Source organism: Onychomys torridus, chromosome 14 (assembly GCF_903995425.1).
Source record: "Onychomys torridus chromosome 14, mOncTor1.1, whole genome shotgun sequence".
Taxonomy (NCBI): domain Eukaryota; kingdom Metazoa; phylum Chordata; class Mammalia; order Rodentia; family Cricetidae; genus Onychomys; species Onychomys torridus.
Window position 1 is genome coordinate 23750097 of NC_050456.1, and position 23869 is coordinate 23773965.

Genomic DNA, 23869 nt, shown 5'->3' on the forward strand with positions numbered 1-23869 from the left:
ACAGGGTTTCTCTGTGTAGCTTTGGAGCCTGTCCTGGAACTTGCTCTGTAGACCAGGCTGGCTTTGAACTCACTGAGATCCACCTGCTTCAGCCTCCCAAGTGCTGGGGTTAAAGGTGTGAGCCACCAATGCCCAGTTTAACCTGTTGGTGCTGAGGATTGAGCTCACACACTAGACATGCCCTCTCTCACCAAGACACACACACACACACACACACACACACACACACACACACACACACACATATGCCCCTGGCCAAGTCGCAGTTTTGAGTGTTGTTGTTTTGAGACAGGGTCTCTCCGTGTAGCTGTGGCTGGCCTGAAACTCACAGAGCTCCCACCACACAACCCAGCCCTCGAGTCTCAGTGCTTCATTCCAGCTTTTGTTTTGTTTGAGACAGGGTCCCACTATGAGGCTCTGGCTGTCCCAGAACTCACTAGACCAGCCGGGCCTCGAACTCACAGAGATCCGCCTGCCTCGGCCTCCTGAGTGCTGGCTGGGGTCATCCTTTGCCTATTGGTAACCATCCATCTACAGCAGCTATAGGTAATAATTGAATTCATCGATGACGTGTTCACACACGCACACAACGTACGTCAACCACGTTCACGACCCCGGTCACTCTCTTGTCCCCTCACACCTGCAGATCCCCTTCGTCTTCCCGCCCAGCCTCGTCCACTGACCGTTTCTAACACCCATTTGGTGTGTATTCACGAGTGACAACCACCTGTGCGCCAGGACCTGCGCAGTCAGAAGAGGCGATCGGATCCGCTGGGACTGGAGCTGGCAGGGGGCTGTGAGCGGCCACGTGGGTGCGGGAAATGGAACCTCGGTCTTCCGCAAGAGCAACCAGCGCTCTAAACCGCTGAGTCGTTCCTCCAGCCCCACAACTCCACTTCCCTGTCTTGTTTGTTTGGTTTTTGTGTTTCTGTTTGGCTTGTTTTGTTGGTTTCGAGACCAGATCTCACCGGGTAGCCCGGGCTGGAAGACCACGGATGTCTGGCCTCGAACTCACGGTGCCTCTGCACCGCCGGGGCGTTGGGACTGATTAAAGGGGTTGTGCTGGCCAGTTGCACGTCAACTTGACCCGAGATCGGGCTGCAGGCTGGGAAGCCCGAAGGGCATCTCCTTAATCAGTGGTGAAAGAGGGAAGACCCAGGCCACGGTGGGCGGTGCCACCCCAGGGTTTGTGGGCCTGGGTACCGTGAGAAAGCCGGGCCGCACAACCCCCGAGTGTGTGACCCAGCTGTGGGCGATGACACACGGGCAGGATCCAAGTTTAGGGTCCTCTTGGCTACGGAGTACGTTCGGGAGCTCCTGGGGCCATCGCGGTCGGAAGGGGAAAAAAAAAAAAAAAAAAAAGCCCGCGGGGCGGGGCTATGCAGACGAGGCGGGCGCAGTGGCTGCCGGTCCCGCGGGCTCGGAAGGGCGGCGTCCCGCGCGGTGACGTCCCGCGTGGGTGAGGGTGAGGTCTGTGGGGACGGGAAGAGGGCGACGGGTGTGGAGGGCGTGGAGGAGGATTCGGCGTGTGGACGTGGGCGACCGTGTGTTAAAGGGGCGCGCGTGTGTAAGGAGAGCGTGCGTGCGTGGAGAGCAACTCATACTTACCTGGCAGGGGAGATACCATGATCACGAAGGTGGTTTTCCCAGGGCGAGGCTTATCCATTGCACTCCGGATGTGCTGACCCCTGCGATTTCCCCAAATGCGGGAAACTCGACTGCATAATTTGTGGTAGTGGGGGACTGCGTTCGCGCTCTCCCCTGGTATGGCTGTCAAAAGTAAGAGATTATAATCTTCCTCTTTTTTTACTTTAAGAGGTCTGGATGTTTGCGTTTGCTTAACTACCCAGTAATGAAAAGGAAGCTACACAGTAATGAGATGAAGGCTGGGCAAGCCGTGAAGAGCAAAAAAGCCAGTAAGCAATATCCTTCCTTGGCCTCTATGATGATGGATTTGTGATGTGGTGTTGCAGTAACGCCCCTGCTACCACCACCCGTTCACCATATCTGAGCGAGGGGCTGTGGATTAAAAAATAGACAAGAGACAGCTCGTCATTCGCCTCAGCGAATGAGATTGGGGAGGCCTCCTTAAATACAGGTTTACAGCACAATGGGAGAACCCAGGAGGGCAGAAGTTTGCTACCGGTGTTCTACATTCTTGCATCTAAGCTGTTTACACCAAATTCAGGATACACAGACAAACCTCCAGTGAGTGTTCAGGAAGAAGGAAACCGGCAGGGAATCAGCATAGGGAGGACATCTATCTGGTCAAGGTCGGCAAGCAAGGCAACAGCTACTCAAAATGGGGGCCAGAGCCCTAGAATGTGGGACTGAAGACTGCAATAAACAAACCCTCTCCTCCACAAGTCGCTTTTGGTCCTGGAGTTTTTTGTTTTGTTTTGCTGGTTTTTTGAGACAAGGTTTCTTAGAGTAACCCTGGCTGTCCTGGAACTCACTCTGTAGACCAGGCTGGCCTGGAACTCAGAGATCTTGCCTGCCTCTGCCTCCCAAGTGCTGAGATCTTTTAAAGGCATGTGCCACCGACACCTGAGTTTTTATAACAGCACTAGAACCCTAACAGGCATCATGCTTCCCAGTGAGTTTCATTAGGGTTGAAAAACAATGTCTTCCCTCACACAATACTAACGGTCATGCTGTCAAACTGCCTTCTAAATATTTATATTTATACCCAGATTTGTGGTGTTCTCAACTCTCTGGTCAGAGAAACGTCTCTCTGAAGCACGTTGGTGCAATGGTTACTGCAGAGACCCACAACCGGTCAAAATGCTGAGAACAAGTAACTGAGTGCTCAACTGCAGATGGATGGTCTACACCAACCTCCCCCACCCAAGGTTCAGGGAACTCAGAAGAGGGCCAGAAGAATGTAAGGACTGACTGTGGGAGGAGAGCTGGGAAAAGCTGTCCAGTGGACATGTGGCCCTTGCACACGTCACCTCACAGCAGCTGTGTTTAGATGCACAAGAGGTTTGGTGGTTACGAGCACTTGCTGTTCGTTCTTCCAGAGGACCTGGGTTCAATTCCTCACACCCACATAGCTGCTCACAATGCTCTGTAACTCCAGTTTCAGGAGATCCGATGCCTTCCTCTGGCCTCTGTGGGCACCGCACAGGAACACAGGAACACATGCAGGCAAAAGACCCATATATGCATTTGATACCTTTTAAAGTTAAAACTCCTGGGGACCTGGGGAGATGATTCAGTGGATGAAGCACTTCCCACACCAGCATGTTCCCACACCAGCATGAACCAGAATCTAGATCAAACACTCAGAAAATTCTAGGCAGCGAGCAGGAGTTAGGGTGCTCCTGTTGGACCTAGTGAATAAAGAACCTTTATGAATTGGGGTTGGTGGCAAATGTGCCAGAGGACAGCTGGCAGGAATTGCTCATTTCACCATGTGAGTTTCAAGTACTGGTAAGCCTTTGTGGGCTTAATGGGAAACAGAACACTTGGATTGTCCACAGCCTGATCTGCTGGACTGTAAGGACTGCAGATGCGCAGTAAGCAGAAGTAGCAGTTTATTAAACAGGTTCCGAAGTACAAGCTAAAGGAAATCTGCTTTTTAAAACCCAGAACATCAGGGGAGAGCGCGAACGCAGTCCCCCACTACCACAAATTATGCAGTCGAGTTTCCCGCATTTGGGGAAATCGCAGGGGTCAGCACATCCGGAGTGCAATGGATAAGCCTCGCCCTGGGAAAACCACCTTCGTGATCATGGTATCTCCCCTGCCAGGTAAGTATGAGTTGTTACGCCCGCACGCACGCTCTCCCTACACACGCGCGCCCCTTTAACACACGGTCGCCCACGTCCACACGCCGAATCCTCCTCCACGCCCTCCACACCCGTCGCCGTCTTCCCGTCCCCACGGACCTCACCCTCACCCACGCGGGACGTCACCGCGCGGGACGCCGCCCTCCGAGCCCGCGGGACCGGCAGCCACTGCGCGCCGCCTCGTCTGCATAGCCCCGCCCCTCCCTGACGTCAAAGGCCCCGCTCGGAGCCTCCGCCCAGTGTGCGCCCGGCGCTCGGACGCACCCCGTGGACCCCGGCGCTGAGCCTGAAGCGGGGCGCCGCGGACGGCCAGACCTCCGGACCGACTGACCGCCCTCTAGACACCATCCGCGGGGTCCGTGTCGGCATCGCGTTTGCGTTTGCGTTTGAGTTTGCGGTCAACTTCCAAAACGTGACAAGCCGGGGATGTCGATGAAGTGTTGACGCGATCCTGGAGTTCCAGCGCTAAGACCCAGGGTTCAAAGCCATCCCGGAGCCGGGCGGTGGTGGCGAATGCCTGTAATCCCAGCACTGGGGAGGCAGAGGCAGGTGGATCTCTGTGAGTTCGAGGCCAGCCTGGTCTACAGAGCTAGTCCAGGACAGGCTCCAAAGCTACAGAGAAACCGTCTCCAAAAACAAAATCAAACACACACACCCCACCCACCCCCCCACCCACCCCCCCGCAAAGCCATCCCTCTGAGGCCCGCCTGGGCTACAGGGGACCGTGTCTCAAAAGAGAAAATAATTCACTCCGGGCAGATGGTTTAGTCCGTGTGACTGCTCGCTCTGCAAGCCTGAAGACCTCTCTTCTAGCCCCAGAATCCACAGAAGGAGACCGCTTCCAGAAAGTTTGTCTCTGACCACCCCACTCATAAGCGCGAGCCATAGAAACACAACAAATGGGAGGGGCGAAACCAGAGCCCACCAACAATAAGTTGTTTTTTGTTTTAATTCAGTTGCCGCTGGGTGTGGGGGTTGCACACTTTTAACCTCCGCATTCCAGAGGCAGAGGCAGGGGCCAGCAGGCGAAGCAGAGGGAGGCAGAGAGGCCCTACTTGTCTATGTCTCCAGGGCTAGGCCAGCCAGGACCACACAATGAGATCCTGTCTACAAAGGAAAAAGAAAAAAGATTCAGTTACTTGTCTCCTTCCTATCCACCACCTGTCCTGGGTTTGAGACTGAGGGCTTACAGACCCGAAACAACCTTAGAGGCCGCGAACCTCGCAACTCAGCATCAGGACAGAACACCTTCCTGCAGGCCGGTGGTTCCGCACGCTTCTAATCCCAGCACTCGGGAGGCAGTCAGGTGGATCTCTGAGTTCGAGGCCAGCCTGGGCTCCAGAGTGAGATCCAGGACAGCCAAGACTACAAAGATAGACCCTGCCTTAAGAAAGAAAGAGAGAGGGGGGCGGGCGGGGAGGAAGGGAGGGAGGGAAGGGAGGGAGGGAGGGAGGGAGGGAGGGAGGGAGGAAGGAAGGAAGGAAGGTTCTTCTACCAGAATATTAATGTAGAGGGAAGATATTATCTTAGAATGGATCTTTTTACTACATAAACAGAATAAGAAATTAAAAACTTATGTGAGTCTCTGAGTTGATTCTAAAAGGAAAATTGAAACTTCATCAATTAGCAGGAATAGATTCTGCAGAAATTGTAGTACCTTCTACTAAAGATGAAATTGACAAATTATGTGAACATTAACAAAGAGCTTGCAGTAATTTGGGAGAGATTAACAACAAATATCCCAAAAGGTAGAGAATTAAATTTATAAAGAGAACTAATTGGATTCTTCCTCACATTATACAGGGAACACCAATTTCTGAAGACCCTACATTTTATACAAATGCAAACAAACAAGTAAAGGCGGGTTACAAATCAGAAAATTTAAGTAAAGTGGTACAAAGCCCTTATGATTCTATCCAAGGTTAGATTACAGAATCTCTTAACATAGTTACTGACACTCAGTATACAGAAAGAGTTGTTTTACACATTGAAACTGCTGAATTTATTCCTGATGTGTCAGAATTAACTTCGCTATTTATTCAGTTACAAGAAATAATCAGGAATAGGAATCATCATATATATCACATCCAATCCCATTTGGGTCTTCCAGGCCGTCAAGCACAATGTAATGAAGAAATTGATCAACTATTGATAGGGAATGTGCTAGGGGCCTCAGAATTTCATTAAAAACATCATGCCAATAGCAAAGGTTTGAAAAAAGATTTTTCCATCACTTGGCAATTAGCCAAGGAAATTATAATAAGGAAATGTCCTACTTGGTTGCTTTGTTGTTGTTGTTGTTGTTGTTGTTGTTGTTCTTTGGGACATGGTTTCTCTGTGTAACTTTGGAGCCTGTCCTGGAACTCGATGTGTAGACTAGCCTGGCCTTAAACTCACAGAGATCCACCTGCCTCTGCCTCCTGAGTGCTGGGATTTAAAGTGTGCACCACCACCACCCAGTCTCTACTTGTTCTTTGTACAACCAAACTCCACTCCCTGCAGGAAGTAACTCAAAGTGTACTACTCAAAGGAATGAACTGGCAGATGGATATGTTTCATTTTGTAGAATTTGGAAAATTAAAATATGTACACTACACCATTGATACCTATGCAGGATTTCAATGAGCTTTCAAAACTGCTTTGAATTCTGAGAAGGCTGATTCTGTAATCACACATTTGCTAAAAGTTATGACCATCATGGGTATAATTGTACAAATTAAAACTGACAAAGGTTAAGCATATGTCTCTGGTATATTGCTTATTACAATATAAATCATATTACAGGTATACCACACAATCCTACAGGGCAAGCAGTTATAGAAAGATCAAACCAAACTCTAAAGGATATTCTAAATAAACTGGAAGGGGTAATAAAGACCCCCCCAGAAATAGATTGCATAATGATTTATTAACTTTGAATTTTCTCAATGCTGTTGAGAGACATTGGATAATAGAAAAAACTACAGAATTAAATCAGCCTGTATACTTCAAGGATGTGCTGACTTCAGAATAGAAACCAGGATATGTGTTACATTGGGACAGAGGTTTTGCTTTTGATTCCACGGGATAAGAAAAGCTATGGATACCATAAAAATTGATAAAGATTAGATTTGAACAAGAGAGACCTCTTAATTAGAAGAGGTGATAGCTCATCAACCAGTGTGTGCCCCGGCCAGCGGGGTATCAACGGGGGCAACCCACCTGTGGGAGAGAATGAAAGCAACCAGAGACACAGACAGCAAGACAGGATTCTGATCAAGCTGCAAACTTTATTTTCTTCAGCAAGGCTTATATAGCATAGGAGGGGGAAGGAGGGAAGGAGGCAGAACGTGGAAGAGGAGCAGGACGTGGGGGATGGGGGGCGGGTGTGCAGATCGAGCAACTGTAGGATGTTGGTTAAGGTCAGGGCCCATTTGTTCTGTTGCTAGGCTTCCTGACCATGGAATGTTCTTTACGTTTGGTTGCCATGGCACCTGACTGTGGGATGTTCTTATCTTTGAGGGCCTCTGGTTGGTAAACAGGTGTTACTGCTCTGGGTAAGGGCAGTGGGCTTATGACTTGTTCTCTGGCCTAGCTAGTACTTTCCATGGTTCATGTTTGGTCCCTGACATCTTGGTCCCTGACAAGTATGACCATCCAATTTAATCAGATATAACTTGTCATAAGGCAACTTCCCCAAAATTAGGGTTGGGGCAGGGTTTTGTTTTTGTCTTTCCAGGAGAATGAAGGCATCAAACTAAGGAATCTGAAGACCACTGGATGAATGAGACATCTGAAGAAAGAGGAAATTCATCCAGAAAAAAAAAATAACCCAAGAAAAGAAGGAAATTGACCTATTGATATATCACATCTTCAACAGGATAAAACTTCACATCTTCCCAAATGTTTGTTTCTGCTATTCTCAACAGACATATAACACAAATGGTCTTTTTGTAGTCCCAGTTCAATTGAAAATTAAAGCTGGCTCTGGAGTTGGAGTGTGGCTCTCTCCTTCTCTAAACCACAACATGCTTGTTAAAGCAAAATCCAAAATCTCTGTCTCATGGCAGAAGAGCCACCTCACATAGGACAGAAGAAAAACAAAAGTTTGGGGACTATTCTATTGCTACTGACCTCATAATTCTTTGGTTTTATTTTGGTTTCTTATAGCTTCTCTTTAGGTACAAATATGTCAAAATTTACAAGATTAACATATATTTTAAACTTTTTCTCATGATATTAATGGTCATATAGAGTACTAACTAATTCTAGAAAAAGGCTTCATCTAGCTTCCTGTACATGATTTCAGGTTTGAGTCTTTTTCAGGTAACTAGGAATTAAGTTTTTGTACTCTGGATGTACATAACAAATATTGATCCTTTAACCTTTAACCATCTGCTACATATGACGTAAAACGTTTAAGTTTTCTGCAATGAGCCATGACCACACCTAACAGCGACCTTTGAAGTCTCCAAAAGGATGATGGGGCCCCACAACAGTAATTCCACATGGACTATGATAATGCCACTAAGCTGATAAACACCACCCAAAGATCGGCTTTGGACTGCAAAATGCTCAGGACAATTTCAAGGTGGCTAGCTGAGATGATCCAGCCTCTCTAGCCAGGACTTGAGACAAGCCCTGCACTTCCCCATTATGCAGAGACTGGACAAATGACACAGCTACCTCTCCCAGGACTTGACAGTTAACCCAAATTTTTCTCCTCAGGATCCCCTAAAGATGCCATCACCCCCAGACAACAGGAAGCAATTTTAAGAACACAACACCCACATTCATTCCCAAGAGGTGGGGCAGGTGGTTTTCAGTCTTTCAGTGGGTTATGGATATTTGTCATTGTTTAGGGTGGTTGTTACAAATTGTTATTGGTAATGGTTAAAAAAAATAAGCTGAACAGAGGAGATTAGATTCAGGGTTTGTTTTGAAAAAGGAAAAAAAAGGGGCGGATATGGAAATGATAAATTAATGGATAGATTATTAAGTCTACTCAGAAAAGAAAAATGGGGTATGTAAAAAGGATAGGTTAAAAAGCAACTACTTGTTTTAAATATTTTACATTGATATGATCTTTGTATATTGATACTAAGTTGAGATTATTTTTGTTAGAACATACTGTAGATACATTTCTAATCCTGTTCAAGGTATTGTACCTATACATCTCATTTAACAATGTAATACAAATTGCTAGTCCTTGAAAGTTATTATTACAAATTATTTAGAATAATAAAGAAATGCAGGTTAGTGTTAGTCTCCTATTACAATTGAATTTGTCATGTTAGGTGTGTTTTCAAGGTCAAACAGATATATTTTAGGCAGACAGGTGGTCTTTAAACATTTCAGAGATCTATAGAATATGGCATGTAAGATGTATGTCTTAATAACATAGGCTTTTGTTTTGTTTTGTTTTGTTTTAATGACAATGAGACATGTCTGCTCCTGGCTTCACCAATCTACTTCAGAGAAGATGCTTCTCTGGCCTAAGATGTTGTTTCTTTTGCTTCACTCTGCAAAAAGGGAAACCCCTGCAGAAGTGTAGCAATCTCCTCTGGCTCCAGAGAAGTGTTACTTTTTTTAGCCCCTCCTTGCTCTGTCCACTGAAGGATGTCTCAGCAAAGATCTTCTGTTCAGCTCCTCCATGCTCTGTCCACTATGGGACGTCTCAGCAAGGTTCTTCTCTATGCCAGTGAATGGAGATCTTCACACCCAAAACTCTTTTGAGAGATTTATTTGGGAAGGAGGAGTCCAGGAGAATAGCTGCCTCTGCCAGGGTGGAGAGAACAAGTCACAACTGACTAGGCAGGTTGGTTTATATAAGATATCTAGGGGGCAGAGTCAACTGTGATTGTTAGTTTATTTTCTGCCCAGGGATTGGCCAGTTTTGTGAGCTAGGGACAGAGATGGCCCTGATTTCAGAGCCAAACTGTGTTTCTTTCACTGGCCTTTCTTGACTTTTTGACACTGTTTCTAAGGCTAGGGCACATTTCTTTCACTGACTCAGATTCTAGGGACCAAGAGTGTTACTTTGGTACTGGTTTCAGAGTCAGGGCATGTTTCCTTGGTTCTGGGTTTGTGGATAAAGTGTCCCTTCCTCTGGCTCAGGTCCCAAACCCAGGCTGTGTTTCTTTCCCTGGTCTTGGGCCCCAGGGCCAGGGTGCTACTGTCCTACTCTGTGATTGGTTGGTTTCACAAGTCAGCTGGCCAGAGGCAGAGATGGCTCTGATCTGAGCCAAACTCTGTTTCTCTCACTGGCCTTATCTGAGCCATCTATGCCTAGTTCTGGGCTCTAGGGTCAGGATTGGTTTCTTTAGCCAGCCCCTTTTCCCTGTAAAAAGTTAATCACTGGGCAAGAAAATGCCTTTGCCTCCACTGCTGACAGTATGCTGTCCAAACGGTACAAGCAGGACACAGAAAAAGTAAGACAGCCCTTCAGAAAATCCTGCTTCACTGATAAGTCTGTCAGATATGCTTACTCAGTTAATATTAATTCCTTATTGGGTGTCTGGTGGAGTAGAAGACTTTATAGTTATAGTTTTCCTTGTTGCCAGATTCAGAATAGAAATTCACCAAAGAAATGTAAAGTGTATAAGATTGAGAGACATTAAAAGATAGTTTTGGGGCTAGAGAGGTGGCTCAGAGGTTAAGAACACTGGCTGTTCTTCCAGAGGTCCTGAGTTCAATCCCCAGCAACTACATGGTGGCTCACAATCATCTATAATGAGATCTGGTGCCCTCTTCTGGCATGTAGACAGAACACTGTATGTGTAATAAATAAATAAATCTTTAAAAAAAAGATAGTTTTGGTAATACAAGTTAGAATAGAAAGTGAATTAGGTATTTTGGACTCACCAAGATAGGATAGATATGGAGCATTTTCTCTGAATTTGTCTAATGTTTACGGACTAGACATTGTTGATGGATTTATTACCCATATATATTGCATATGTTATTGTACTTATTGTATATGGTTTTTCTTATATTAGTTATAACCTTTTTATTATTTTAGACAAAAGGAGGAAATGTGATATTTTGTTTATGCTCTAACAAATAAAGCTTATCTGAAAATCAGAGGGCAGAGCTAGCCACCAGTTAACCATAGAGGCCAGGCCAGGCCAGGCAGTGGTGGCACACACCTTTAATCCCAGCACTTGGGAGGTGGAGACAGGAAGTGATATGGCTGGGCTGAGAGAGGAATATAAGGCAGTCAGAGACAGGAGCTTGGGCCCCCTTTCAGGCTAAGGAATGGGTGAGGTGAAAAGTGGCTGTGGCTTGCTTCTTTGTCTTTCTGATCTTTCAGTATTTACCCAAGTATCTGACTCTGGGTTTTTATTAAGACCAATTAGGGAGCTGGAGAGATGGCTCAGAGGTTAAGAACACTGCCTGCTGTTCCAGAGGTCCTGAGTTCAATTCCCAGCAACCACATGGTGGCTCACAACCACCTGTAATGAGATCTGGTGCCCTCTTCTGGCCTGCAGCCAGAACACTGTATACATAATAAATAAATAAATAAATAAATAAATAAATAAATAAATAAATTCTTTTTAAAGGACCAATTAGAATTCACACTACACTCTGGCCCCACCCTTGGCAGCATACATATCCTGCCTTCTAGATCCCAACTGGCTTCAGCTTCATGACCCCTTTATGTCTTTAAAACCAATACTATTGGGAGCCGTCCTGGTGGGACGTGACCAGAACGGACCGAGCATTCTGCCCAAAGCTGACCTGGGGCCCAGCTGCTGATCCTGCGAAGCCCAACAACTTGGAGGCGTTGGTGAGATTGCCCTACTGATCAACCTGTTCAGCTGAGATCCATTCGGGAGAGGTTTCAGAAGCCTGCAGCCTGCAGTCTGAGGAAACAAGATCAGCTGAGGAGTGGGCGAGCGACCCAAGAGAAGGAGCTGTCCAGCCACCCAACCAGATCACCAGAGTCATAAGCCCACCCTACACTGACTGGGAACAGGTAAGGCCCTATCTCCGGACCTGCATACCAGGTCTCTAACCCATAGGCTCCAGCCATCGGAGCCCCAGGGACCAGGCAGCTACCTTTCCCTACTCCCTCACTAAAAAACCAGCCCCTGCAAACCCAACAACCACTGGACTCATAAGCCCACCCTGCACCAACTGGAAACAGCCATTAGAGCCACAGGGACCAGACAGCAGACTCTTTCCCTGCCCCCTCACCAGGAAAACCATCCAATGCACCACCAACAGCCACCAGAGCCATAAACCCACCCTGAACCAATTGGGAACAACTGCTAACACCGATTGGACTAAGTTACTTCTGGAGAAGCAGAGCCAAACAGCACCAATTTGACCAAGAACTCTCAGTGGACCAAGACTATCAATTGAAACAAGAGAGGCACCTTCAGACACAGACACCACCTGTACCAAGCAGAGGAAGAGATGAGTGGACACCAGGGCAAAAAATACAGGCAGCAACATAAAGACCTATACGACACCAGCAGAGCCTAGTGATTCTACACCTGCAAGACCTGAACATACCAACGCAGAAGAAGCAGAAGAAATCAATCCTAAAAATGATTTTAAGAAGATAATAGAGGCCCTTAAAGAGGAAATGAAAAACTCCCTTAAAGAAATGGAAGAAGGGCAGGAGAGATGGCTCAGTAGTTAAAAGCCCAGACTGCTCTTCCAGAGGTCCTGAGTTCAATTCCCAGCAACCACATGGTGGCTCACAACCACTTGTAATGAGATCTGGTGCCCTCTTCTGGCTGCAGGAACACATGCCAGGCAGAATACTGTATACATAACAAATAAATAAAAATTCTTTTTAAAAAAATGGAAGAAAAAAACCCATGGCTGATGTGTAAAAATTAAAACACAAATATAATAAATTTTAAAAAGATACATGATGTAAAAGACACATAAAATAAATTAATTAATTAACTAATTAATTAATAGAGATTTCTGTGTCTCTTTAAAAAAAAAAAAGGGAAGAAAAAACAAACAAAATATTGGAAGAAATCAAAGAAAGCCAAGAAAAAGCAATTAAACAGATGAAGGAAACAGTTCAAGATCTGAAAACTGAAATCAAGACAATAAAAAGAAGACACAAACTGAGGGAATGCTGGAAATAGAAAATCTAACTAAATGAATTGGAACTACAGATGCAAGCATAACCAGCAAAATGCAAGAGATGGAAGAGAGAATCTCTGACATTGAAGACACAATAAAGAAAATAGATTCGTCAGTCAAAGAAAACACTAAAGCCAAAAAAAGTCAAAACATAAAATGTCCAGGAACTTTGGGACACCATGAAAATACCAAACCTAAGAATAATAGGGATAGAAGAAGGAGAATATAACCAACTCAAAGGCACAGAAAATATATTCAACAAAATCATAAAAGAAAACTTTCCCAACCTAAAGAAAGAAATACCTATGAAGATACAAGAAGCTTACAGAACACCAAATAGGCTGGATCAAAAAAAAAAAAAAAAAGTCCCCTTGCCACATAATAATCAAAACACTAAACATACAGAACAAAGAAAAAAATATTAAGAGCCTCAAAGAAAAAAGTCAAGTAACATATAAACGCAAACCCATCAGAATAACACCAGACTTCTCAATAGAGAATATGAAAGCCAGAAGGTCCTGGACAAATGTTATGCAGACACTAAGAGACCACGGATGCCAACCCAGACTATTATACCCAGCAAAACTCTCAATCACCATACATGGAATAAACAAAATATTCCATGATAAAACCAGATTTAAACAATACCTATCCACAAATCCAGCCCTACAGAAAGCACTAGAAGGAAAAATCTAACCTAAGGAAATTAAACACACCCATGAAAACTCAGGCAATAGATAATGCCACATCAACAAATACCAAAGAAGGGAAACACAACGCTACCACCAAAAAAATAACAGGAATTAGCAATCACTGGTCATTAATATCCATCAATATCAATGGTCTCAACTCATGTATAAAAAGACACAGGCTAACAGAATGGATACAAAAACAGGATCCATCCTTCTGCTGCATACAAGAAACACACCTCAACTTCAAAGACAGACACTACCTCAGAGTAAAAGGCTGGGAAAAGACTTTCCAATCCAACGGACTTAAGGAGCAAGCTGGTGTAGCTATCCTAATATCTAATAAAGTAAAGTTCAAACTAAAATCAATCAAAAGAGATCGGGAAGGACATTATACATTTATCACAAGGAAAATCCACTAAGAGGAAGTCTCAATTCTGAACATTTATGTCCCCAATACAAAGGCAATCACATTTGTAAAAGAAACATTACTAAAGCTTAAATTGCACATCAAACCCCACATACTAGTAGTGGGAGATTTCAACACACCACTTTCACCAATGGACAGATCTTCCAGACTGAAACTCAATAGAGAAATAAAGAACCTAACAGATGTTATGTCTCAAATGGACTTAATAGATATCTACAGAACATTCTACACTAACACAAAAGAATATACCTTCTTCTCCCATGGAACCTTCTTGAAAAATGACCACATGCTTGGTCACAAAGCAAATCTCAACACATACAAAAACATTGGAATAACCTTCTATATTTTATCAGACCACCATGGCTTAAGTTAGATTTCAACAACAACAAAAACTACAGAAAGCCTACAATCTCCTGGAAACTGCATGATGCCCACCTGAAGCACCAATGGGTAAAGGAAGAAATAAGAAAGAAATTAAAGATTTCCTAGAAGTCAATGAAAATGAAAGTACAACATACCAGAACTTACAGGACGCTATGAAAGCAGTGCTAAGAGGAAAGTTCATAGCTTCAAATGCACACATAAAGAATTTGGAGAAATCTCACACTAGTGACTTGACAGCACACCTGAAAGCTCTAGAACAAAAAGAAACTCACCCAGGAGGAACAGACACCAGGAAATAATCAAATTGGGGGCTGAAATCAATGAAGTAGAAACCAAGAGAACAATACAAAGAATCAATGAGGGGGCTGGAGAGATGGCCCAGCGGTTAAGAGCACTGGCTACTCTTCCAGAGGACCTGGGTTCAATTCCCAGCACCCACATGGCAGCTCACAACTGTAATTCTAGTTCCAGGGGATTTGACACCTTCACACCAATGCATATAATATAAAGTTTAAAAAAAAAAATCCCAACACAATTCTTCACAGACTTGGAAAGAACTTCATATGTAAAAACAAAAGACCCAGGATAGCTAAAAGAATCCTGTACAATAAAGCAACCTCTGGAGGCATCACCATCCCTGACCTCAAACTCTACTATAGAGCTATAGTAATAAAAACAGCTTGGTACTGGCATAAAAACCGACATACGGACCAATGGAATCGAATTGAAGTCCCTGACATTAATCCACACACATATGAACACCTAATTTTTGACAAAGAAAGCCAAAACTATACAAAGGAAAAAGAAAGTATCTTCAACAAATGGTACTGGCATAACTGAATGTCAATAAAAGTTTATAAATACGGGCTGGATAAATGGCTCAGTGGTTAAGAGCTCTGGTTGTTCTTCTGGAGGACATGAGTTCAATTCCCAGAAACCACATGGTGGCTCACAACCATCTGTAATGAGATCTGGTACCCTCTTCTGGCCTGCAGGCAGACATGCAGACAGAACACTGTATACACAATAAATAAATAAATCTTTAAAAAAGATTACAAATAAATCCATATCTGTCACCATGCACAAAACTCAAATCCAAGTAGATCAAAGACCTCAACATAAATCCAGTTACTCTGAACCTGATAAAAGAGAAAGTAGGAAGTACTCTTGAACGCATTGGCACTGGCAATCACTTCCTAAATATAACACCAGTAGCACAGACATTGAAACAATTAATCAATGGGACCTCTTGAAACTGAGAAGCTTTTGTAGGGCAAAAGACATGGTCAATAAGACAAAAAGACAGCCTACAAAATGGGAAAAGACCGTCACCAACCCTACATCTGACAGAGGATTGATCTCCAAAGTATATACAGAACTCAAGAGACTAGACATCAAAATACTGAACAATCCAGTTGAAAAATGGTCTACAGAGCTAAACAGAGAATTCTCAACAGAAGAATCTTAAATGGCTGAAAGACATTTAAGGAATTGCTCAACATCCTTAGTCATCAGAGAAATGCTAATCAAAATGACTCTGAGATACCACCTTACACCTGTCAGAATGGCTAAGATCAAAAACACTAATGACAGTCTATGTTGGAGAGGATGTGGAGCAAGGGGAACACTCCTCCACTGTTGGTGGGAATGCAAACTTGTACAACCACTGTGGAAATCAGTATGGTGGTTTCTCAGAAAATTGGGAATCAATCTACCTCAAGACCCAGCCATACCACTCTTGGGCATATAGCCAAGGAATGCTCAATCATACCACAAAGATACATGCTCAACTATGTTCATAGCAGCATTATTTGTAATAAGCAGAACCTGGAAACAACCTAGATGCCCATCAACTGAAGAATGGATTAAGGAAATATGGTACATATACACAATGGAGTACTGCTCAGCAGAGAAAACAATGACAGCATGAAATTTGCAGGCAAATGGATGGAACTAGAAAATATCATCCTGAGTGAGGTAACCCAGACTCAGAAAGACAAACATGATATGTACTCACTCATAAGTGGATATTAGATATAAAGCAAAGGACAATCAGACTGCAACCCACAGAACCAGAGAGGCTATATAGCAGGGGGGACCCTAGAATGATTGTGGCTTATAATAAGTTTTGGTTTTGCCCAATCACTGGGCGTGCTTTAGTGAAACATTTCACTATTAGGATAAGAATTTGTATCGTATCAAGCTGATGAAAGAAAATGTTGGGGTTGGGGATTTAGCTCAGTGGTAGAGTGCTTGCCTAGCAAGCATAAGGCTCTGGGTTTGATCCTCAGCTCAAAAAAAAAAAAAAAAGGAAGAAAATGTTGGCTGTACTTCAGGAGGGGAGGCTAAAATCTTTTTAGATTATGGATTAGCCTATAGAAAAATGTCTGCCATAAATCACACAGTGAAGGGAGAGATGAATAGAAATCTCACTTACACAGCTTAAGTAAAACATAGCTCGCTGAACAGATGAAGTTAGATTTCTTCTGTATCCCAGAATCTAATCAATATTTATATGTACAATTCAGCTGTTATTTGACTTAAAAAGGCTTATTGGGAAATGTTATCTTTTTACTATTTTCTACAGAGTAAATATTTTACTGTTTAAAATAACCCTGGACTTTTGAATTATAACCTGTTATTATGCTAGAGCTCTCTGTGTATTATTTCTCCTGCAGTTGTACATAAAATGTTTTTACATTTAAAAAAAGGACAAATACTGTAGAATTGTATTACATGAAATATATAAAATATACAAATTCATAGAGACAGAAATATTAGAGTTGGGGATTTAGCTCAGTGGTAGAGCACTTTGGTCCTCAGCTCCAGAAAAAAAAAAGAAAGAAAGAAAGATTAGACGTTATCTTAAGATGGAGAAGAGAGGAATATAGAGCAATGATTTCCTAAGTAAAGAATCTCTGTTTTGTGTAATGGAGAAGCCCCACAATGAACAGTAGCATCAGGACATAATATCATGAATATAATAAATCAATACAATTAATGTAATTAATGAATATCATAAATATAGTTATTGAATGAATACTGTGAATGTAATCAATGAATACCACAGATGTAATTAATATCATGTGTGTAATTAATGAATATTTTAAATTTTAAATTTTTTTAAAATTAAGGCTGGGAGGTGGTAGCCCACACCTTTAATCCCAGCACTCTGGAGGCAGAGCCAGGCGGATCTCTGTGAGTTCGAGACCAGCCTGGGCTACCGAGTGAGTTCCAGGAAAGGAGCAAAGCTACACAGAGAAACCCTTTCTCAAAAAAACAAAACAAAAAAATTAAAAATTAAAAAAAATACTATCTGGGTGACTCTTTTTTTTTTTTTTTTTTTTTTTTGAGACAGGGTTTCTCTGTGTAGCTTTGGAGCCTGTCCTAGAACTCACTCTGTAGCCCAGGCTGGGCTCGAACTCACAGAGATCTGCCTGCCTCTGCCTCCCCATGGCTGGGATTAAAGGTGTGCACTACCACTGTCCTCTGGGTGACTCTTAAGTTACAAAGTTTGGCTGCCAGTACAAGGTACATTCTTGTTTATGAACGCATGGAGGTCCATCTTTAATACCTCATTAAACAAGCATTGTTTTAAAATCCTGTCTTTTATGGTTTTTTGTTTGTTTGTTTTTCTTCCAGACAGGGTTTCTCTGTGTAGCTTTGCACCTTTCCTGGAACTTGCTCTATAGACCAGGCTGGCCTCGAACTCACAAAGATCTGCCTGCCTCTGCCTCCTGAGTGCTGGGATTAAAGGCGTGCGCCAAGACCGCCCAGCAAAATCTTATCTTTTATAAACTGCTATAGAATATTATTTTAACTAGGCAAAGATGTCTTATATTTGTTTATGCTGCAGAATATTACTTTAATGGTGTAAAGATGTGGAATGCTTCAGTTAACAAGAACAGCTGGCCAGAAGCAGAACTGCAGAAGCCAAAAAGCGAGATTAGTACACTTAGAGACTTTCCTACGATGAACTTTGATGGGTTAGGTCTTTATTTTCATTTTGTCAGGTGGTGCTGTCTATGTGCTCAGGTTTATGGCCTGAACCATACCATCATGAATGACTCCATCATTGAGTCAGTTGTACTAAGGTCTGGGGGCCTGTTACAGTGTGAGAGCCAAAGTTACATTTTAAGTTTTAATTACTATGCCTTAGAGATCTGTGAAACAAAAATGTCTAATCTGTAAGCCTCTTGCCCAAGGACAGCGGGTTCCTGAAATGCTGGAGGCTGTTGTTTACAGGAGATGACAAGTTGCACGTTTTTCCACTCCGCTAAACAAGCTTGTTTGACCCATCTGCACGCGATGTACTTGATCACATGTGGGTGGGGGTTCACAGGCTGGAGGTACATCAGGATGTATGCTTGGACCTGATTGGACCTGACGGGGGATGCAATGAATTATGGCTTTTGCTTCTTAAGCTGCTACAAACTATGATTCTTGGCCATTCCCAGGAACCTGGGTTTGGACCTGGCCAGAGCCCATCTGCCTGGCCAGTATTTAATTAAAGCTTGCTTCAAATTTGGCTTCAAACTGTGGGAGCGGTCTTATTCTCAATTGGTAGGATTAACAACAGTCCACGTGGTCTCTGTTAGATCAAGATTGATCAAGGCAACTCGGAAATGGAAGAAGGAGCAGACCTCTAGCAACACTGTCCATTTTGCCCGCTGTTCTTTCTTTCTTCGTTCCTTCCTTCGTTCCTTTTTTTCTCTCTCTCCCTCTTTCTTTCTTTCCCTCTTTTTCTCTCTTTCCCTCTGTCTTCTTTCTCTCCGTCCTTTCTCTGTCTCTCTCTCTGTCTCTGTCTCTCTGTCTCTCTCTATCTCTCTCTCTTTCTCTCTCTCTGTCTCTTTCTCTCTCTCTGTCTCTGTCTCTCTGTGTCTCTCTGTCTCTGTCTCTGTCTCTCTCTCTCTCTCTCTCTCTCTCTCTCTCTCTCTCTCTCTCTCAAGGCAGGGTCTATCGTTGTAGTCCTGGCTGTCCTGGAACTCACTGTGTAGACCAGGCTGGACTTGACTTTACAGAGATCATCCTGACTCTGCCTCTTGAGTGCTGGAATGAAAGCCGCGCCCCACCACTCATCCTCTCCCCCCCCCCCCCTGCCCACTTCTACCCCGCGGGAATTGTCCTTTAACCAGAACAACTGAAGGACATCAGTCTCTCCTGGGAGTGGAGACTGAGCAAAAGGGTGCACTGGGTGTTGGGGAGAAACAGAGACTTTGGGGAAGGAAAGCTTCCTCGGTGTACTGCGGGAATCTTTCTAGAATAAGCTCCCAACACACACCAGTGAGAGTGGAAAAGCGGAGAGATCACCAGGATCCAGGTCGGCTCCTGAAAGGCTTAAGGCCGGGTCCAGCTCCTAGTCTCATTTTACACTCTACCGCCACTAGGTGGGGGCAGGCGAGGAAGCAAGGGTTACCAAAAGCATAACCGCAGTCAGGTTGTTAAAGGCAACGACCTGAACAGCTTTTCTTAACAGTTTCAGCTGCTTCTCCAGGCCTCACAGTCTGTCTCTACCTAGCCGGGGATGGCTTTGAACCCTGGGTCTTAGCGCTGGAACTCCAGGCTCGCGTCAACACTTCATCGACACCCCCGGCTTGTCACGTTTTGGAAGTTGACCGCAAACGCAAACGCGATGCCGACACGGACCCCGCGGATGGTGTCTAGAGGGCGGTCAGTCGGTCCGGAGGTCTGGCCGTCCGCGGCGCCCCGCTTCAGGCTCAGCGCCGGGGTCCACGGGGTGCGTCCGAGCGCCGGGCGCACACTGGGCGGAGGCTCCGAGCGGGGCCTTTGACGTCAGGGAGGGGCGGGGCTATGCAGACGAGGCGGCGCGCAGTGGCTGCCGGTCCCGCGGGCTCGGAGGGCGGCGTCCCGCACGGTGACGTCCCGCGTGGGTGAGGGTGAGGTCCGTGGGGGTGAGAAGAGGGCGACGGGTGTGGAGGGCGTGGAGGTGGACTCGGCGTGTGGACGTGGGCGACCGTGTGTTAAAGGGGCGTGCGTGTGTAAGGAGAGCGTGCGTGCGTGAGGAGCAACTCATACTTACCTGGCAGGGGAGATACCATGATCACGAAGGTGGTTTTCCCAGGGCGAGGCTTATCCATTGCACTCCGGATGTGCTGACCCCTGCGATTTCCCCAAATGCGGGAAACTCGACTGCATAATTTGTGGTAGTGGGGGACTGCGTTCGCGCTCTCCCCTGGCTTTTCTAGTCTCGCAGAAACAGAATTAGCCAATACTAAACCAGTTTGCTCTTTCTTATGCTTCACTGTTGTGTTTTGTCTGCGTGTACTGGTTAGCTTTAAAGGTACAGCTCCGCGATAGACATTATTTTTCCGTTTTTTCAGTGCCGTCCTAGAGTTTTTGTGAGTGTTCAGTTTCTGGCTCATACTGGTGTGGCATGCTCTTTGTCCACTGAATCATCTTTTAACGCCTGTGGAGTTGTAACCCAGCTCTCCTCCCACTGTCAGTCCTTACATTCTTCTGGCCCTCTTCTGAGTTCCCTGAACCTTGGGTGGGGGAGGTTGGTGTAGACCATCCATCTGCAGTTGAGCACTCAGTTACTTGTTCTCAGCATTTTGACTGGTTGTGGATCTCTGCAGTAACCACTGCACCAACGTGCTACAGAGAGAAGTTTCTTGGTATAAATATTTAGAAGGCAGTTTGACAGCATGACCATTTAGCACAATTGTTTTTCAGTGGTAAACCACACATGCTACAGACAACCCTAATGAAATTCACTGGGAAACATGATGCCTGTGGCACACGCCTTTAAAAGATCCCAGCACTCAAGAGGCAGAAGCAGGCAGATCTCTGAGTTTGAGGCCAGTGAGTTCTAGGACAGCCAGGGCCATACTTGTCTAAAAAAACAAAACAGCATAACAAAAAACTTCATTGCAGCCTACTGTTCCACATCAAAAATCCATCATGGAGGCCAGGAAGGATGCTGCTTGCTCCTTACCGCCTGCCTGCTCAGCCTGCTTTCTTCTAGCACCCAGGACCACAAGCCCAGTGGTGGCACTGCCCACAATGTGCTGGGCATTCCCACACTCACCAGTGATTAAGGAAATGCCCTTTGGGCTTTCCTGCTTATTGCCAATCTTTTTTTTGTTTCTTTTTTTAAGATTTATTATTATATATACAATGTTCAGTTTGCATGTGTCCCTGCATGCCAGAAGAGGGCGCCAGATCTCAGATGGTTGTGAGCCACAATGTGGGTGCTGGGAATTGAACTCAGGACCTCTGGAAGAGCAGCCATAACCTCTGAGCCACCTCTCCAGCCCCACTTATTGCCAATCTTATAGAGGCAGTTTTTCAACAGATTCCCTCCCCTCAGATAACACTAACTTGTGACAAGTAGACAAAAGGCTAGCCAGTTTAATCCAAGCAGGATCACTCTGAGTTCAAGGCTGGCCTGGCGTATTGGCTAGATTTATGTCTGTAATATAACTAGCTGTAAGGCCCTCTGTGTCTCTCTCTCTCTCTCTCTCTCTCTCTCTCTCTCTCTCTCTGTGTGTGTGTGTGTGTGTGTGTGTGTGTGTTTTGAGATAGGGTTTCTCTGTGTAACAGCCCTGGCAGTTCTGGAACTCGATTTTGTAGTCCAGGTGTTGTGCCTATGTCTAGAGACCCCCCAAGCAAGACCACCACAGAGCCGATATCATTTGCAAAACACACTGGGGTTTATTGATATCAAGCAAGACCAGGCTTGATCCACATCCAACACACTGGCTGGCCAGGTGAAGGAGGATGGCCCTGAGCTATCAGGGTGAGGGGGTTTTAAAGGGAAAAACGGCATATGATTGGGTGAGGGTATGTAACCTTTGAATTTACTGGTTGGGGGTTACAGTTATCGTTTTGGGGGCAGGCCTGGACAAATCCCAGGTTTTGTTCTTGAGCTGCCATGGGGGTTGGCTGGCCTTGCATGTTCACATTTGACCCATGCACGTATCGGTAAGTTGGTGAGAGGTCCCAGACAGTAAACTGAACCTTGATCAGTCAGAAAAGGAGCTACTGCAAGGACTATGTCACGGCCCTCCCAGAAACTGCTCAATCTCAGGAAACTGAAATTGAGGCCTGATCTCTGTGAGAACACTGACAGCCTGTTATGGCATCTGCTTTGCTCTGTTCACAGCACAGGCTGGCCTGAAACTCAGAGATCCACCTGGCACTGCCTCTCCAGTGCTGGTATTAAGGTCGTGCAACACCACCCTAGCCTAAGGCATTTTATTAATTAGTGATTCATGGGGGAAGGCCCAGCCCATTGTGGTGTGGGTGGACCAATCCATCCATCCCTGGGCTGTTGGTCTCAGGGTCTGTAAGAAAGCAGGCTGACCCAGCCATGGGAAACAAGCCAGGACACAGCACTCCTCCCTTGCCTCTGCATCAGCTCCTACCTCCAGCCTCCAGCCAGCGTCCTGCCAGGATTGAGTTCCTTCGATGAGGAAGCATAAACCAAATAAATTCCTTCCGTCCCAGGTTGCTTGGATCACGGTGTTTTGTCCCAGCAACAGAAACCCTAAGACACCTGGTCTACATACCGAGTTCCTGGCCAGCCAACAACTACACATTTTAAAAGTAAAACCCCAAACCAAATAAGATATGCAAATAAATAGAGGAGGGGTACTGGAGAAATGGCTCAGCTGTTGAGAGCACCGGCTGCTCTTTACAGAGGACCGGGTCTGGTTCCCAACACCGGGCACATGGTGGCTGATACTCGTCTATATGTCCATTTCCTGGGGATCCAACCCCTACCCTCTTCCTGGTCCCTGTGGGCACTGCACGAACGTGGAAGAGGGGAGGAAAAACACGTGGAAGAGGGGAGGAAAAACGTATACATGGTTTTACAATTCAGCATCGTAGTCCGTCATTGAAAGAACTCAGGGCAGGCGGAAGTCAGGGTAGGAACTCAAACGGAGCAAGGAGAAGTAGATGGATCTTCGTGAGGCCAGAGCAACGTACACAAAAACTGTCTAAAAAAGGGAAAAACGCACATACACTGAAAGTCTGCACACAACAGCAAAAATGGGAGTTCGAGATCAGTACAGCCCCAAAATGGCAAAAACAGGAACTCTAAACGATAAATCTAACATTAAGTCAACCGAAAGACCAGGGGAGAGCGCGAACGCAGTCCCCCACTACCACAAATTATGCAGTCGAGTTTCCCGCATTTGGGGAAATCGCAGGGGTCAGCACATCCGGAGTGCAATGGATAAGCCTCGCCCTGGGAAAACCACCTTCGTGATCATGGTATCTCCCCTGCCAGGTAAGTATGAGTTGCTCCTCACGCACGCACGCTCTCCTTACACACGCGCGCCCCTTTAACACACGGTCGCCCACGTCCACACGCCGAGTCCTCCTCCACGCCCTCCACACCCGTCGTCGTCTTCCCGCCCCCACGGACCTCACCCTCACCACGCGGGACGTCACCGCGCGGGACGCCGCCCTCCGAGCCCGCGGGACCGGCAGCCACTGCGCCCGCCTCGTCTGCA

At 45.5% G+C, this 23869-nt stretch overlaps 4 non-coding genes across 4 annotated transcripts; 2 read left to right on the plus strand and 2 right to left on the minus strand.

The window, feature by feature from the left end:
- Positions 1-1600: 1600 nt before the first annotated feature.
- On the plus strand, positions 1601-1764 carry LOC118595908. Its single transcript, XR_004946600.1, has one exon. It is a non-coding gene; the product is annotated as a U1 spliceosomal RNA (small nuclear RNA).
- A 1835-nt stretch (positions 1765-3599) lies between these two features.
- On the minus strand, positions 3600-3763 carry LOC118595920. The gene has a single exon (XR_004946608.1). It is a non-coding gene; the product is annotated as a U1 spliceosomal RNA (small nuclear RNA).
- A 16656-nt stretch (positions 3764-20419) lies between these two features.
- On the plus strand, positions 20420-20583 carry LOC118595931. Its single transcript, XR_004946616.1, has one exon. It is a non-coding gene; the product is annotated as a U1 spliceosomal RNA (small nuclear RNA).
- Positions 20584-23487: 2904 nt separating this feature from the next.
- Positions 23488-23651, minus strand: LOC118595942. The gene has a single exon (XR_004946625.1). It is a non-coding gene; the product is annotated as a U1 spliceosomal RNA (small nuclear RNA).
- Between the last annotated feature and the right edge of the window lie 218 nt (positions 23652-23869).